Source organism: Notolepis coatsorum (assembly GCF_963971535.1).
Source record: "Notolepis coatsorum genome assembly, chromosome: 1".
Classification (NCBI taxonomy): domain Eukaryota; kingdom Metazoa; phylum Chordata; class Actinopteri; order Aulopiformes; family Paralepididae; genus Notolepis; species Notolepis coatsorum.
The window spans coordinates 240,139,186-240,150,101 of NC_140165.1; the positions used below are offsets into that span (position 1 = coordinate 240,139,186).

Sequence of the window (10,916 nt, forward strand, 5' to 3'; positions counted from 1 at the left end):
CCGATACCGATCGTCTATGAGCCATATGGGCCGATAGCAATCGGTTTTGGTTTTATACCAAAAAAAAATATTATAAATATATATTATATAATTATACTTGTATTATCTGCTAGACATCGCCACCATGCGACAAGTCAAAATGCTCGCTATCTGCAAACAGCTCCACTGTCTGTGTGTATACTCTGCTTTGGTAAAATAACATTCAGCATGCCCTCAGCTAGCCCCTTTCGTGACTGCGATGCAAGCCAGGGGCTCGAATACGCATCGAATCAATGTTATAAGACATTGATATCTGTAGCTACTGCTAGCCGGCTAGATAACGTTAAGACAACGCCTCAGTGAACTATTTAGTGTAAACAGTGAGCTAACGTGAGCTACCTAGCTAACGGAGGTATCATGCACTACTAGACTATTGCTGGAGCATTTGTTGATATCAGGAGCCATCAGTAGCTAGCCAGCTAGATACCGTTAGACAATGCCTCATATATTAAACTAAAAGTGAATAGTTGACTGGGTCATTTTGTTTAAACAGTAACGTTAGCTAGGTAGCTAACGTTAGCTCACAGAGGTCGCATGCACTAGACTAGAGCAGACTATTGCCGGAGGCAATAGAAGCCTCTGTTGACACGGGTCTGGGAGGGGCAGGGGGAGGAGGAGGAGGGGGAGGGGCAGTACGCTGCAGCTGTGTGCCTGAGAGAGAAGTCAGCAAGTGAGAACTCCGCTAAGAATTAGATCATGTTTTTCGATCGGTTTTCACGATCAGCGAAAATAAAGCATTATCGGAAATCACCGATCTCATACTTATACTGAATATCGGCCGATACCGATTGCTGGCCGATTGATCGGGGCATCCCTAGTCCCAGGTTCTTATACATTCTTTCATGGTGCCAAAATCAAGTGAAGGAGCAATTTGTGAAATAAAGGTTTTTCTGGGGACCCCCAAATTTGTTTATATATATATGCCCCCCCCCCCCCCATACTGAGGCAAGTTGTAACACAGGGGGAAACCCTCAGCCTGCCAGTGCCACCACAACCACAAATAACCACAGAACCTGCTGTAAACACCAGTGTGCCCTCTACACACTTAAGAGAGCAACTGTGACCTGACGCATCAGCTGTACCACAGGGGGTTAAGGGTTACCCCCCACCCCTGCCTGCCTACAGGGCATGCCCAGTTCGGCGCTCTGCCGATTGGCTGGAGAAGACTCACTCACTGTTAAAAAAGGAAGTCTAGACATGCCTTTCCTTAACAGAGCCGGAGCGGCCCGGCCTCTAGGAGGAAGGAATGCATCACATGGTGACTCGCTCACGGACCACTCCGCCTGCAGCCAGGGCTTCCATTGCCGCTCGGTCGCGGACACGCTTACGTGGATTGCGTGCGTGCGTGTGTCAATGAACCTGGACTTTTGACCTCTACATGCTGGGCTATGCGGGCGCTTCTACCCTGCTCTGCGACGGCCTTCCACCTTGCAAAGTCTACTGCAGTCGGCTGACACATGCAAGGCTCTAGGATGTATAATTTTGATTAATAGCTCTGAACGAAAAGGAGCATCTTGGGTCAGTTGTCGCGGAGTAAGTTACTTCATCGTATATATATATATGTATAGTACCTTTCTGTGGTCATTGCCTTGAAATACACATGGCTATGATGACTCACTTCCTGTCACAAAACGACAGCATAGGTGCTCTCCATCGTCTTCCTATCCGCTTCCACACTTCAGGGTAGGCAAGGCGTGAGAACCTCAATGAAGGCTGTGGTTTTGCTGGGCTTAGGCTATGCACCCAAGAGGCTCAAGTGATGAATGATGTGAGATTAGAATAGATAGCAGCTCGTGAAGGGTGGGCTTGTGGTGCTGATGCATGCAGAGTGAGGTTGAGTTGTTTCCAAGTGGAGGAAACATCAAGACAACAGTAGGTTGCTTCATGCAATCTATGAGAAATCTGTCAAACACTGTAGAAAGTGCTTAACTTAAAAAAAAAACTAAATTGTGAAAATGTGTAGGTTATTACCCATTAGATTTATTTATGATGATTAGTCACATTAGCTAGTACTATCATCAAATTGTTTTGAGTTTGTCTGTACATTTCTATTAGTCTATGAGGAACCTTTTACTAAAATACTATCCAAAAGCCGGCATCAAAGAGTCAACTGTATTCGGCATTGTGTTCAATAAATCAACCCGGGAATTAAGCCGAGACACAAAAGCAGTGTACATTAGACTAAATGGACGCGGTGAAGCAAGCTAACCCGCCAAAAACCGCCGCCACAACAATTTGCTCTGCGATTTCATGAGAGAGGGGCTTTCAGGAATCCTGCCGGTGGGATTCCTGGCGAGGCGGGTCCATTGCAGGTCAGTGATGTGGAGAGGGCAGGAATCAGTGAGACAGGCCTTAAGGGTGGGGATTAGAGAGGGGTCAATCAGCTAGCATTAGTCAGCCAGTCACAGGCCACCCCTCAGAAAGACCCCCCTCCCTTTCCCTGTCCAGGCGGCAACCCGGCCTCCATCTGGCCCGGACGCGGCTTCTAAGTAACCTGCGGTACACATCAGCTCCCAGGACACACAAAACACAACCAGCCTAAGTATTATGCGTGCCTGCTAGCCGGCCAGTGCTGTGCTTTTGTAGCGAGGATGGAGCTCTAGCAGCAGAGATATTATACCTTGCATTACCTGTGATTGAACAGGTGTGTAAGAACGTTATAGGGACTCTGACATGACCCTCCCACACACACAGCACATGCAACAGAAATACAAATAATAATATAAGAACAAGAGGGTCAACCATGGTCGGCTACTTTTAAAATTAGATTAGGCTAATCATAAATGGCCAAAAAAGAAATTTTGAAACGAGTTAAAAAAGGTTTGGTCGGTAGTGCACGATTATGTGGATGTTTTCACTTTCCTATCACCTAGTGGCTGGCGGCGCATGTTAAAATTCCCGACGTTCACCTTCCACAAGGTTAGAAGAGGCTCAGACAGAGAGTTCACTCGCTCCTCTCACTCACATGGCAAAGAGGAATCGAATTCTCCTTTTGAGCGAGACAGTCGGTGCAGACTCCAAAGTCAAGAACCAGGCAGCAGACCATGCCGCCGGTACTATGCGTATTGTATGGTGTGTATGTAACATGTAAATATAGCTCGAGTGACCCTTCCGTTATCACAGCCCCTCCAAGGTCGACTTCAACTTTCGAGCGAGACTGAGTACATGCCATGGCACACAAAGTCAAGAAGTTGTTGTGAGCTACACCGAATGATGCACCCACTACAGTCTCGCTCCAAAGGAGAATTCGATTACATGAATTCCACGCCGTACCGGAAGGGTCACTCACGCTATATTTATATATGTTACAAACCATACAACACAGAGCACCGGCAGGTGTAAAGCGTATTAAGAGCCACCTTGTACACCTTCCATGGTGGACCACCTGGCTGTAATTCGCCTCCCTGTCGAAACGAGCTTGTATGTCGTCCGCCTCGCTACTGTGGTTTTTAACCGTATTAACGGGAGAAAAGAGTAAAACACAAATCTAATTATAGACCGTTGTTAGCCATGCTGTTTGTTCCACGCAGGGCATTTGCACGCGGTGTCTTCTTAATAAACAAAAAAGGGCCATAATAATACAAGTTTCAACGACACTTGGTCGTTAGACTTAACTAATAGCTACACCAGACGGTTACTTAGGAAGATCCACGTTATAATAATAATAATAATAATAATAATAATAATAATAATAATAATAATGTGCGCCTCGGTAAAAGTCCCGTAGCCTATCGGTCAAATTGTGCACTTTATAATAAGACACGGCGGGGACGCAATGCAATATAGTGGGCCCGTTATAAAACAAGGAGAATGACGGGTCTCTCTCTGGCCGGGCAAGTGGTTAGTAGCCGTGATGACCTACACTGTCTGTCTGTGTGCAGCGTGATGATAAAAGCATGCTAGGCCGCAGCAGCGCAGGATTGAGTCAGTGCATCAGGTTAGCCATCAGCTTTAGCCCCGAAGAACACCTTCGCTAAGTAAAGATGCGCGGAGGAAAATAAAGATCATTTGACGTGAAATGCACTGCAGTGTATAGCGGGGGTGAACCAAACGAGCATCATACGTTGTTTCCCCCATACATACATTAACATGATGCGATGTGGCCGGCTCCCTGAATGATTTAAGCCTATTTTTAAGGTGACACCACGTTAGCCATCTTGACAGAACGCTGCGGACAGGACCCCTGCGCCGCGCGAGCCTCAGGTGGACCCCGTAAGTAACACACTGGAGGTGATGACGAGGCGCGAGACACTGTGGGGCTCGCGACCAACCTGACTGTGAGAGAGAGTGAGGCTCGTGACTCACTAACCGTCGCAGAGCTCCAGAAGGTTTTATAAACCTGACGACGGTTATACCCTGCAGTTGGGCCTCGACACCTTCACGGTTAGCTCGTTAGCCTGGCGTGACTGAGGAGAAGAGAAGCTAACCCGCTGCTTAACGTCACTTGGTGAGGTTAGCAACACAGACATTTTGGGACACAATTCACACAAAAACACTGACTTGTTTTAAAGGGTATAAATAACGGGCGATACCCGTGGAAGCAGCAATGTCATTTGATAACCCAGCAGCAGCATCGTCCAGCTAGCTAGCTGAATCATCCAGTTAGCTTGACCAGTGAGTTGCTTGTTTGTGGTAAATGTGCGAGCTTGTGTTGTAGCTCAATGACATTAGGATTATTATAGCACCCAAGTGCTGCTGTAGTAGAAGCCATTCGGCGAGCCAACAGAACACTGGAGAGTGGAGATATCACCGGTGCCTTTCAACATTGCAGCTAAACCGGGTCTGTCGCGTTGTGTCGCTGCTCTGCGGTCAGTCAGTCAGTAGTGGCGACACAACGTTCGGGCTCTTTGGTCTCGTTATTGCTTTCATGCCGCAGGCTACTTACAGTATTTTAGAATCCTCAACGCCGCCACGGTGAAACGAATTTGTAGTGATATAACGTTACGTGTTCCGGGCCCGACTCAATCCCAACGTGTCCCCCTATCTAATGTCTCCCTTTCTCTCCCCACGTGTTGACCGTCCAAGTACCAGACTCTAAAAACAGACTTAACAGCTGATCAAGTCTCGCGAGATGATATAGACGCACAAGTTGTTCCATGCGCTGCCTGCAGTTTCATCTTCTTTCGTCTGGTCACTCCTTCTTCTTCACATGGATGTAAACCCAGAACATAACAATAACGCAATATATGATCATATGAATTATTGTAACAGTTGATTAAGTTTGCATTTAAAGAAAATGATGGATAATTACGTGAACGTAATGTACATTGACTGTAGTCCACGCTCAAAGATTTCCTCTGAGGTGGTAAAGCTTTACATTGTGGTAGGTAATAAATATAATAAAAAACTAGTAGGCTACTCAAAAAATATGTGGAATTGGACTTTGAAAATCTATTGAATGAAGTAAATTTGAAATAACCATGGGCTTGACTGAAAATAATAGAGGATATAAGGAATTTAAACTTTCATTTATAAATCTTAGCTTTTGGTCTGTAACAGCAAAGAGAGAACCTACACCTTCTGTTTCAAAGTGACAACAATAACATTCTAAATGGGCGCCAGGTTTATTTCCTGTTGCAGTGCTAATATTTGCTGACATCAATAGCTGAGAGAAATGACACCTGGGCCCAAGCTGTTCCCCTAGCAACGTAAGTCTTCTGAAAAAGTCTCAAGATGTTATTTAATAATACATAATAAGTATTGGTTCATATGTAGGTGTTTTCTATCAGGAATGCCCTAGTATTCAATTCACACCCCATAGTTTACTGTAGGAGCGTGTTGGCACATTGTGAAGTCATTCAGTGAGTGTTGGTGATGGATTTCCAACTAGCCAGAAAACATTCCAAATAATAGAACATTATACAGAATATATCGTGATACAAATAAATCAATAGAACATGATGGAACTATACAAACATTTTGCCCCCAAAAACATCAGCAACATTCATGACTCCAAGACATGCCTACAAATATCAATAAAGAATGTCGAGAGCCACTTGTCAAAACAGGGTTTTCTTTAAAAGGTTTTTCCTGCCTCTGCCTCTCAGTCGATCCAGTCACAATTTCATTTAATGAATGATGCAAAAACCAATACTTAAAGGTCCCCTCCACTCAAAAACATGTATTATGGTCAACTACTCTTGGGGGCACGACTCTAACAATACATGTTATTTGTGCAGGACTTGTCACCAGAGTGCTTCTTTCACGCTCTTAGTCTTCCCCTGGAGAGAGAGAGAGCGAGCTTCTATGTACTTCCTTGAAATCGGAGCTGCATGTGTGATGTCACTAATAGGTTGAACCTGCCATGGTCCAATATGTAGTAATTTGACACCTTTAGCTTCAGCTACACAGAAATGTCTTGAAGGATTAGAAGCTGCCGACTTGGAATTCCTGGGAAATATCAATGGTTCTTGAAATGTCCTAAAAAGGTAGCAAATGTTGTGTGTGGTTTACCGAGATCAAACATTGAAATGAAAAAAGAAGCGTCCCTTCTGTATCCGTTGGTAACGCATTTCAAACAAAGTGGAGAGCAAAACATTTTATTACTAACACCGGAATAGTTCAATTTGTATGTTATTTATTATACAGCAACTAACTGCTTTACAAAAACAAAATGATACAATATCACATGTATGTACAGTGTAGTAAATATACCATCTCAAATTGTACACAAAATATTTACAATTGTCACACATACTGCATTAAAAACAAAACTCAGACCAATACTCTAGAGACATTAGATTTTGCATAACATCAAATAAAACATGCCACATTTGAGGTTCTTCCCCGTCACAAACCCATGACTGTGATTTAAATTAGTGCAAGTCAACCACTTGTTTAAGAGGTTATGGGTACCTAATCCTTAATATTCTATGGAGCTGAAAGGAAACTACTAAAGCCTGAAAGCTATGGGGGGGGGGGGGGGGGGGGAGACGACACGTTATGGTGCAAAAAACTAGTACATTTACCTTCAGATTTTTCAGAGCAAAGCTTAGTGAAAGATCCATTACAAGATGAATAAAGCCAGGTGAAGCCAACATTTTTTAGCAATACCACGATACACTGCTGCACAATTTGGCAAATATCTTATTCCATGTAGGGTGAAAAACGTGTCATGCTTTAAAGGGTAATGCCAAAGTTTTTTCATACGCAGTTCCAAAATCATTCTCTCCTTGGTAGGCGTTAGCACCTCAGACTGTTGTTCTGCATCGGTTGTTGTTGTAGAGATATTCAGTAGCCATTTTGTGCTGATCCATCACTAGCATAGGCTTTAAAATGCATCTAAAACCACCTCAGAAACCCACGTTTATCACCACACAGGATGACAAAGGTTTCTGTTGTCCCATAATGCAATTCCTTGATGATAAGAAATAGTAGTACCTCCTTCAGAAGCGATTTATGGCACATTTTCACATAGTGATGGTTCAAGAGCTTAGCATGGTATTTTTTTATCAAATATATCAAATGAGTTTGTGGGTTTTCACTGTTTAGGGGTACAGTTTGATACGATGGAAGCTTAGACAATGACGCATCAGCATAAAATGGCTACCAAATCCCTCAATAGTTAAAATATGTGTTAATACAAATGGTCAGAGGGACATCTATCAAGGACAAAAGTGACAAAGGAGCCATGTGTCAAAAGTGGTGGCACTCCCCTTTAACAAACTCACATTGTGAAACTAATAACAGACTCATGGTTTGGTCCTGATTCCCTTAACGCAATCACAACAACAATCCCCTTAATGAAACTGTGACACTGCATCAATGATGTAAGGCAACATGCATCCAATATGACATACCATAGGCAAAGAAATACAAAATAAAAGTGTTGCTTCTATAATTCCGCAGCAGTCTTTTTACCACCGAGTGATGCAACCCACTACTGCACCCAGGGCTATTTGCTTCAGTCTGTGATAAGAGGGGATAGTGAATTCAGTGCTGTGTCCTACATTGTTGTTCAAGATTTCTTAGTCATTAATAATTACTATTATTTTACTATATAATGGTCATAGTGGATACTTCATTCTTCCCTTTAAATAATTCTGGAGAAGACCTAAAACAAGTTAAAAACAGAGTTACTAAATAGTTTCTATCTAAGGCCATGTCCATTAAAAACAAAAAGAAACTTGTCCATCTGTTCCCTTTCAGTCGTGACATTCAGCTAAAACCCATTTCCCGTGACCACACATGCACGTTTGTTCATCGAATGTACTCTATGGACATAAGGAACTTATGAAAAAAAAAAAAACAGAAAAAAAGTCCATCACATTCATTTCAAATGACTACGGTACAGTTATTACAAGAAAGAAGTCCTGAACTATTTCACAAATTGTATTTTTTTTTTTTTTTTTTTTTTTTTTAAAGTTACATGGCATCTATACTGTAAAATCTTGTACACTTAAAATAGTCTTAAGAAGTGATTTCAAAAGTTCTTCAGTAGAAGTTGGGGACAAAATGATTAAAAAAAGAAAACGATTCATAAGAGTTGCACAACAATACTCAACTCTTTACCAAGACCATGCATAGATGTTAAGGCAAGATATGAATGGTTGACGAGCCAAAGCAGACCACGGCCTGTAGGGGAAACTGTACGTATGGTGCAAGTGGGGGACACTGAATTTTGTCACAATTGAACGTGATACACATGGCGGCCATTTTGCTCTTATGTCACACTCCCACACTTCCTGGAAAGGAATCCCAATCTGAGCGTGACATAAGAGCAAAGTGTCCGCCGTGAGAATTATCGTCAATGACGTTCCAAAACATGGCATGGATTTGTGGATGAAATAGTCTCGATTCATGGCGACATTCGTACACATTCCGTTTGCTGTGACAACTAATAAAAAATTAAAAAGACCGTTTGCCAAAATGTCCCTACAGCGTATTTTAATATTTTTTTGTTTCGAAACCAGATTTTCATTTTCCCTTCCCGTAGTGCAAGATAGTCTTTGGTGCAGTGTCCCTGCGTCTGCGGCAAGGGCAGGGGAGGAGCGAGAGGCCCAGTTTCTCCTAATGAGACTAGTATTCTATGCCTCTTCGGAGAGAGTGGTGAAGAATTTTGGGGGGGAAAAGAAGGCCAGTGGGTTGTCATAGCAACCGATCCAACCGGTCGACGTAACACTGTAGTTTTAAAACACCAGAGAGTTGATCCCTGTATCACTTAGGTTCTCTTGGGTGAAAACTGCCTTGGGGGGGGGGGGGGGGGGGGGGTTTGAAGGTCAATGGGGCCACAAATGTCAAACGATCCAATGCCTCTCTCTCTCCGTTTTAAAATGGCTGTCGGAGGTAATTAATAAATAAAGTCCACATGAGAGAGAAACCTCCATGTTATAGGCAACAACAACAACAACAACAACTAAATAATAATAATAATAATAATAATAATAATAATAAAAAAAAATGAGTATTGGCATCAAATCACACCAAGTGGACATATTGAATTTGGTTTTCCCTATTCAGGCTATACAAAATAAAAACCGGTGGTTGACCGAAAGAGCTTAAGAGTTGAGGATTATTGCATATTACACAATTTTCCTTATCACTCTGTGTAAACAAATCAAAATGCTATGCACTGAAAACACGATTCATACTGGACAAAAAAAGAAATAAAAAAACAAAAGAAAAAACAAACGTTTTTTTTCTCTTCCCCCCTCCCCCCTCCCTGCTATTTACAAGTGTGCGCCGTCCCCCTAGTGTTCTGCGATCTTCATGTTCATACATGGAAAGTGTTTCAAAAGAACATTTTTGGAAAGTGTTTCAAAATAATATTTTTTTTTTCTTTTTTTCTTTTAACTTCGTTAAGCACTATCTAGCTGTACAGGATAAATACTTTCAGGCAACAGGGTATATGGATGATTGTATATTTGACGATCATTGGATGCCGTTTATGACACAGCTCTTTGGCCGCCTGCTCACATGGTCTCGTGGGCGACGCGCCTCGATAATTAGTACCTGTTCTCCGTTTCCCAGCAAGGTTTCACTTTATTTTTACAAATTATACACATCGAAAAACCCTGACAAAGGCACACCATGGATAAAACGTCAACATCTCAATTATCACTAAGGACTAGTTATATATAATCTTTCTATGTATAATATGTACATCATCGGGGATGGGATGGGGAGGAAAAGCGGGTGGGGGGATCCGGGTTCAAGATGGATTTAAGGTCATTAGGTCCATCCTGCACAGATCAGAGCCACGGCTGCACTGGGAGTGTTTCTACGGGTGGCGACGGGGTCAAGTGAGGTGAACTTTGAACTTAATCTAGGGTCGCGTGTATCTTAAGGAACTACCGGTAGGTCGAAGTCCACCCCCGCCCCCAGGTAAGCGCTGCCCTCCGTCATGCTGACGTCATGGTCCGTGTTCCTGAGCCGCTACATCCGTCTCCGTATTCAAGCGGGAGTCCGTTTCTACGCGTCCTTCAGAGTGGTCTCGTGTCCGGCAACCTCCGTGGGGAAGCAGCCACACAACACTGCGTCCTCAGGTTCAGAAGTGTGTGTGTGAGAGAGACGAGAGTGTGTGTGAGTGTGTGTGTATATGTTCTATGTACAGCTTAAATCTCATCTTCCCGAAACACAAACACATTGAGGGTCCTATTCACAAAACGGAGACCGAAACGATGGCTTCTCATTCATCTTAGGCCTTCTCCAAGGATACGATGCATTCTCAAAGCAAAACAAAACAAAACAACAACGACAAAAAGAAAACATAAAAAAGAAAAGAAAAATCTCAATCAGCACAGACTGTAACCTCGCCCTCACAAGTACGTCTCCTTCCTCGTTCTGCTCCAGATGGACGACACGTGGGGTTGTGGGAGGAGGGAGGGTCTCTTCTTCACTAGCCGAGACAACATCAACAACAATAAACAAAAGAAGAT

General features: G+C 43.1%; 1 protein-coding gene across 1 annotated transcript in view; it reads right to left on the reverse strand.

Annotated features, from left to right (window-relative positions):
- akap1b (A kinase (PRKA) anchor protein 1b) overlaps window positions 1-5,055 on the reverse strand; it is an 82,258-nt gene extending 77,203 nt beyond the window's left edge. Inside the window, exon 1 of the mRNA XM_084326878.1 lies at window positions 4,925-5,055. The gene's annotated coding sequence lies outside the window, so the exon portion shown is untranslated. The remainder of the gene's footprint in view (window positions 1-4,924) is intronic.
- Between the last annotated feature and the right edge of the window lie 5,861 nt (window positions 5,056-10,916).